Source organism: Macrotis lagotis, chromosome 4 (genome assembly GCF_037893015.1).
Source record: "Macrotis lagotis isolate mMagLag1 chromosome 4, bilby.v1.9.chrom.fasta, whole genome shotgun sequence".
Lineage (NCBI taxonomy): Eukaryota > Metazoa > Chordata > Mammalia > Peramelemorphia > Peramelidae > Macrotis > Macrotis lagotis.
Window position 1 is genome coordinate 209,842,847 of NC_133661.1, and position 7,841 is coordinate 209,850,687.

General features: G+C 34.6%; 1 long non-coding RNA gene across 1 annotated transcript; it reads left to right on the plus strand.

Annotated features, from left to right (window-relative positions):
• The first annotated feature begins 210 nt into the window (after positions 1-210).
• On the plus strand, positions 211-6,430 carry LOC141522178 (uncharacterized). Its single transcript, XR_012478148.1, has 6 exons — positions 211-320; positions 2,087-2,262; positions 2,353-2,453; positions 5,657-5,742; positions 5,832-5,985; positions 6,112-6,430. It is a non-coding gene; the product is annotated as an uncharacterized LOC141522178 (long non-coding RNA).
• Positions 6,431-7,841: the final 1,411 nt, after the last annotated feature.

A 7,841-nucleotide genomic window follows, 5' to 3' on the forward strand; every position in this document is an offset into this window, starting at 1 on the left:
TGGCAGTCTTGACAGTAATAGAGAAGTTTCAAGGGGGGATAAATTGGGGCATGAGAAGAGATAAGTACTGTTTCAGATATATTGAGGTCAAGATGCCTTTGGAAAATTCAATTTGAAACAACCAATAGACAGTTAGTTGGCAATGCAAACTGAATTCTGATATTATAAGGGCAAGTATCACCATGGCGACAAGAACACAGAACATTGCATTCATTCTTATCCAACCACATCTCATTCTTCATACAGAAAGAGCTTGCTGGTACTTGAAGTCAGAGGGACAAAATGTAGAAGAGAGAAGACAGCATACTTCATTAACAAAGGTTTATCTTTGGAGATATAAGTCATTCATTGGTAGCAAAGTCCAGAGCCCTTCCCATTTTCAAGTTAAAAAAAATGTTTTTTCCCCTGATCATCCAAAAGAAATATCTCATGATTCTTGATTTTAGTGCTACTCATATTTCAATAGAAATCTGCTTAGTAGAAATACAAATTTGGGACTAGAACAAAAATTGAAAAGAGTAGTAAAAATATTTAAAAGACTAGAGATTTTGGGGCGGCTAGCTGGCATAGTGGATAAAGCACCGGACCTGGAGTCAGGAGTACCTGGGTTCAAATCTGGTCTCAGACACTTAATAATTACCTAGCTGTATGACCTTGGGCAGGCCACTTAACCCTGTTTGCCTTGAAAAAAACTTTAAAAAAAGACTCGAGATTTTAAAGTATAGGCAGAATTCATCTTTCCAAGCAGAAAACTTGGGTGGCTTTTTATCATTTGGAAAAATTGTATACAATTTTTAAAAATTTACTTCAAAACACACCTCAGATGTGGTATGTCACCCATTATTTGTTTTTCTATAATAGTCTAGAAATTGCTGAGGTGGGCATGCTTAAAGTTCTGGTTATTAAAAATTTGTTATTCTGGATTTTTATTGTTATTGGACCTCTAAGTTGAGAATATTGATGCTTAGGGCCCTTTTGAAGTCTAGGAAAGAGACTGTAAGAGTCAGCAGATTTTTAACTAGACCACTTTTTCACAGATTTTATTCTATTATCATCTTACCAAAAAAAAGATTAACTTGGTTCTATACTATTTTCTTTTTGTACCCCAAAAAGATATTATTCCTTAAAGTCTCCCTCTGTTGAGAAAATGTGTGGGTCACATTTCAATGGTAGAGAAGAGCTCTCAAAATCAATAAAATTGTAGGTCCAGTCTTTATCCTATCTCTGAATACACATAAACATATAAGTGTATGTATATATACACCCTCACATAAAAATATATGTATATATGTCTATGTTATCCAGTAATAAGTATTGATTTTAGTAGTCAGTGGCCCAGGGTCCAACTACCAGGTCTCCCGAGTAATTAACCTGTGATATAACTTGGTAAAATCTCCTAAGCTTCAATTTCCTCATCTGTAAAATAAGGCTAAATATTCTCTATGACACCCCCCCATTGCAAATATTTAATCTAGTGATTAGCACTAAAGTCATCATTACTAACTGGGCTGTTGGGGAAAATTAGTTCATCGTATTATACATGAATGCCAGAAGGAAACTTAGAGGTTTCTAGTCTGACTCTTTCATGGTATCCTGGTTCTAGAAATGTAAGGTCCCTCAAAGACAACCTAGTACAATCCCTTTAATAGAAAAGGAAACAGAAGTCCATGGATGTTACTTTTAAGATACTTTCCAAGATCACATAAGTTGTATCAGAGATGGAATTTGAACTCAGGTCCTCTGACACCAGTTGTATTACTCCTATTATACCACCCTGTATCTTGATTGCCCTTCCTCCTACATACCTGGACAAAGAGTTCTGGTAAAAAGAGAACTCTGCCTCACAGAAGTGCCACAGAAAAAAATATTATCCTTTCTATTCACTTAGAGATCTTAAGAGGGGTGGGGGCAGGGTGAGACAGCAAAGGAAAGATAATAGGAATATTAATCATCTGACCCAGGGAGAATGAATTCCTAACTATCTAGAATTTTTATAAAACTCCCCAATCCCCCCAGATTATCAAATAATCAAAGTTATTATATTAATGGTCCCTAATTGAAACAATTTTTAAATTCTAATGCTTAGATTTGTCAGAATTCTTTCATATGGGAAAGGAGACAAGGCTAACATCAAAAAGACTTTAATATCATCTATGAGAAATCCAAAATGAATTTATCAGGGGGGATGCATTTTAAAAATCAGTAAAGAAAACTCACTTTGTAACTTCAGAGCACCGCAAATTTTGCTGGATTGTTATCAAGGTATGTCATTATGATTTGTGACATCATAAACATAGCAGGGATAAATGGAGGAAGACATATGTACAAGTATTTTTTTTTGTAATCTCAAAGGCAAAGAAGCTTGTACTGTACAGATATTACAGGAAAAACATTTGTGGATTAAGAACAAGACTTCTGACAGTTTCCTTTATCAGATGAGAAAAACTATGAAGGTGAGTATGTCTACCTCATTAGAAAGGTATGTCAGGACTTCCTACAGTTAAAGGTAGGTGTTTTAATTTCAATGCCTGTCCTACCTCTTTTCTCTCTTCAGGAACTTTAACATGAACAGGATAGGTAATAATTACTCTTCCCTACAAAATACATTGCTCTCATTTTTTAATCTTTTCTATCACAGAAAGAATGAACTTTATGTGTTACTCCTTCCAGGAGTATTTGCATATTTGAGGAAGAACAGAAAGACCATGGAATAAATAGCTCTGGGTATAAAAAGTTATTTTGCAGGAGTTGGTGAGAGCCTTCATAAATTATCCTATAGCAGCCATCTTCTCTGCCTATATATGAGGATGCCTTCTGAAAAAATAGCAAAAGAAACTAAAAGGATAAAATCAGATGACCATGAAAGATGGAGACCAGAGACTATGGGGTAGGATCAAGAAAACAGCATTCTCAGGGATTTTAACTCTTAACTAATGTTTCATTTGTGATCCTAAATAATGAATCCATCACTTTACAGAAGGAAAGAAAAACAGCTGTTTTTCTAAAGTTTCACAGGTTTTTACATGTTGGGGGAAAACCACTCCCTGAGAAAAGGGATCAAAGATCAGGGCAAGTATTAAAGATGATTAATGAACATCATCAGAGCCTAGTCAAAAGTTGGATTCATTCATAAACAAAGGAGTCGGACTAGATTCTGTCTAAAGAGCCAGAAGGAATAGGTCCAAGCTCTGAGGGAGAGAAGAGAATTAAGACAGAGAGAGGAATACTACTCAGATTTCTGGAGAAGAGGTAACTCTCAAAACTTTTTCTTCACATATGGAAAGAATATAATCCAAGGGCTTTGTCATGTAAGGTAAGGAAGGACAGGAAGAGGAAAGGGATCACATGTCATTCATTTCCAAAAAAGAGAAGGTAAGATTATTCTTTCAGTGAGGTAGTTCTTGAATCAAGAAATGGTACAGTTTTAAGGATGATCCAGGAAAGCAAGAAAATGAAAAAAAAAAAGAACCCTGAAGAAATAGAGAGGTATCTTTATTTTATTTTATTTTTTATTTTTTTTATTAAAGATTTTATTTATTCATTTATTTTGCATTTTGCAATTTTTCCCCTAATCTTACTTCTCTCCCCCCACCCCCACAGAGAGCAATTTTCAGTCTTTACATTGTTTCTATGTTGTCCATTGATCCAAATTGAGTGTGATGAGAGAAAAATCATATCCTTAAGGAATAAACATAAAGTATAAGAGATAACAAGATCAGACAATAAGATATCAGTTATTCTAGTCCTTGGACTTTGTTCAGACTCCAGTTCTTTCTCTGGATACAGATGGTATTCTCCATTGCAGACAGCCCCAAATTGTCCCTGATTGTTGCACTGATGGAATGAGCAAGTCTATCAAGGTTGATCATCACCCCCATGTTGCTATTAGGGTGTACAGTGTTTTTCTGGTTCTGCTCATCTCACTCAGCATCAGTTCACACAAATCCAAGAGGTATCTTTTAATGTGGTTTACAACAAATAATACTTCACTCCTCATGAAAACTTCTGATCCTGCAGGCTGATGAAAGTTTCAGAACAGGCAAGTAGTTCCCAAATGTAATCCATAATCACCAGTAGATATCTCTGGAATGTTTTTGTACTTTCAAATGGCTTTTAATTGATATTTAGGGATGATGTGAAATATTCAGCATGAAATCATATATTTGATACAGAAGACAATCCTGTAAACACAATAACATAGGTCAGTGTGATGAAAGGTAGAAAATGAAGGTCCAGAGGGGCAGAAAATTCAAATTTATTTCTTTGAAGAAAATCAACTCAACTTGAGAGCAAATGAAATTCAGAGATGGTGGGGAAAGGTGAGTTGTCCAGTTCAGCTTACTTGTCCAAAAATTCTTAAATCCAAAGGAATTTAGATTAGATATTTTTGATGCCTTCCTAATGAAAGTTGGTATTTCAAGAGACAAGGTATATAATCTTGTGTATCCTAAAAAGGTACAAGTGACTTTGTACTTCAGAAAGACAACTTGGCAATCAGTCTATCAGAGAAAAATGTCTCAAGGAGATACCATGGTCTTCAGAAGAAAGAGTACAAATTTCTTAATGAGACAACATGAAGAGACAATTCAAATAATATCACCCAAAGGAAAATTGGAAGATTCAGAGTTTTCAGGAGTCTAGAATACCTTCCAAAGGCCCAAGGAATCAATAGTACTTTAAAGTGATGAATTGGAAATACTTATTCTGCTACTAGAGAAAGACAAATGAGATCAAAAATTTTCCCAAAAAGAGGTAGGTCAAATGTTTTTCAGAAGGAAGAGAAAGGAATATATGACACAATGAGGAAGCCAAGATGGAATTTAAATGAGACTATCTAGAGGAGTCTAGTGTTTCCAACATTCTAGAGACTGGATTAAAAAAAGTGAAACAAATGCAAACCAAATATTGCAAAAAGAGGTAGGTGTGCGTGTCTTTCAGAAAAATGATGCAATGATTTTTTAAAGGAAGAGGCAAGAATTGAAGGAAAGAAGGAAATAAGCATTTATTAAGTTTCTAAGTGTCAAACTATATTTTACAAATTTCATTTGATTCCTCAACAACAACCCTGAGGTAGGTGCTATTAACCTCATTTCATAGTTGAGGAAGTATATATACATATACAAGCTATGTATATCTGAGGATGGATTTTTTGACCTTCCTGACTGAGACCCAGAGATCTATCCATTAATTACCACTAATTTGAGGCTCTCAACCACTGTTGAATCAAAGATGAGAAAACTAGTGTTTTAAGGTTGGCAAAGTACTTCACATTATTCTCATTTGATTTTTTTCTACCCCAGTGTGTGGATGCAGGCTGGATAGGAACTACTGGTATTATATTTCCCTTTTATAGATGAGGAAACTAAGGCTCAGAAATTAAACAACTTGTTCAAAAAGACATAATAAGGATTCATAGTTCATAGATCAAGAGCTTTGGAAGGGACCTGAGAGGCCATCTAGTGGAATCTACTCATTTTACTGATGAGAAAACATGCCAAGGGGGAGGTAAAGTTGGGTTTTCACAAGGTCAGAGTAAGTATCAAACATGAGATTTGAAAACCTGGGTTTTCTGACTCAAAAATCAGTATTTTTCTTCTTTAACCCACTTCAGACTCAAGTCTGTTTTGACTAAAATGTTAGCATTTTTTTCCATTAGACCACACTTCCTGAGAAGACAAGAAGAACTGATTTGAGACAAAATAAAATAACTCCTCTAGCCTGTTTACAAAGACGGAAGTTGAGGTAAGGTTTCAGAGTTTGTTGGATTGCTTTTGGTTTTAATGTCAGATATTAGTCAGAATAAAATGTGTAAATACTATGAATATGTCTAGGCACACAAAATACTGTCAAAGTGGTGGAAGTGACTACTTTTTCTTGGGATGTGATCACCTTCAAGAAGCAAATAAAAAGACAGCATCAGTAAACACAGAAACAGCTGAAAAAAGGAGGCAATTATTGATATTCCTCTGGAAGAGAAAGTAGAAGGTAGGTAGTAAAAACTTTAGGAAATGACCATTTTAAAGTAAAAAAAAATTTTCATCTATTTCTTATCTTTCCTCAACATTCTTTTCTATTCAAACAATTTACAGGGTGGTATTTTTTCTCTTTCAGATTAAGTGCAACATTTTTAGTCAAAAAAAATGTTCTTCAAAGCTACTACAGTCAACACAAGATCCTTTCATCTCTAACTTTTCCAAATGAAATGTGAAGAACTAAAAAGGCATTACCCCCAAGATACTCCTGTTTCTTTCTCACATCTGTTCAGGTCTTTTGTTATCAATACCTAAGGGGCACAACAGAAAATCCGATATTTCAGCATAACCCTATAAGCTTCTTCACCAATAAATTAGAGATGAAAAGAAATCAACCCAAATACTTTGAGTAATGCAAGCACAAAGCACACTAGACAATAAAGAGTTCAAACACCGTCTCGAATATGGTCATTTTTAGATGACGTTTATATTTTGAATGAAGTTCTGAGAAATAGACTGTCATTACTAGGGAAAGATGGGATACAAGAATCTTTTTTCTTACCATGAAGACCTTAGAAAGGTTACTATCAAATTTATTTTTTTATATTTGACTGCATTTAGTAGTATTAGCTGAACATACAGATTCTTTACAGTACAGTATTACCAAAAACTGAACATAAGATTCTTTATACAGTATTTCAAAAATACTTGTTCTTTACAAAAAATTTACAAAATTGGTCCTAGGGAAATTAGAATTTAGTCTGAAGCTTGTCTAATGACCATGATTCATTATCAGTTGGAATGCTTTTTTTTTAAGTTTTTGCAAGGCAATGGGGTTAAATGGCTTGCCCAAAGCCACACAGCTAGGTATTTATTAAGTGTCTGAGGCCAGATTTGAACTCAGGTACTCCTGACTCCAAGGCCAGTGCTCTATGCACTGCATTACCTAGCTGCCCCAGGAATACTCTTTTTTAAAGAATTAATATTCTATTTCCTTCATTTTAAGTTTGAAACTACACTGTTTAGGTGGATGAAGGGAAACATTTCAGAGCAAAATCCTGGGCCATCTGATGGTTTCATTAATTATTGTAATTCTATGGGTGTTAGTTTATGTATTGCTAGGAAAAAACAGAAGAAAAACTTTCATGCTTCCCTGTTCATGTTCTAATAGGATTAACATCTTTTAAGAGGTCACAAAGTTTAAAAATAATACAAATTATCCATCTACCCTTTCCCTTTTCATTTTCTAATCTATATTTTCATGTGGATCCTGTAGTCACTTCTCTGAATCTACTAAAAGATTCACTACATCCCTTATCTTACACTCATATAACAGCTCCACTTGCCCCTTAAAACACACACACACATATATAGTATGAAAGACTCATACCATTCTTCAAAATTCACTTCAGTCTGAACCAGCAAGTTATTTTTTCCTAAGTAAAACCAAGAGGGACAACCCTTCTGAGCTCACCCCCACCAGAATTCCTTTTATCAATTAGAGATCCTAGGAAAAACATGGCAGAGTATTATGGACAGGACTTAGGAAACCATACTGAAGTATTGTTGCCAGGTCAATTTTCTTCACATGTCATTCAACCTGTTAAAAATTAAGTTTAATGAGGTCCATGAAAAAGAAGCAACAAATTCCATGAATCTTATTCTATATGTCCCTCCCAACCCAAAATGCCTTTGCCTTATGAGAAAAGCCTTTACTTTTTAATGCTAAGAAATCAACCAGCTTGTTTAGAATCCACCATCAAATCTTTAACTCCTAAAACATAGCTTTAACATTCCTTGGAATTTTCAACTACAAATAGGTGAAATTACACCAAAAAATACCAATTTTGAAGAATTCCTTTAAGTTAG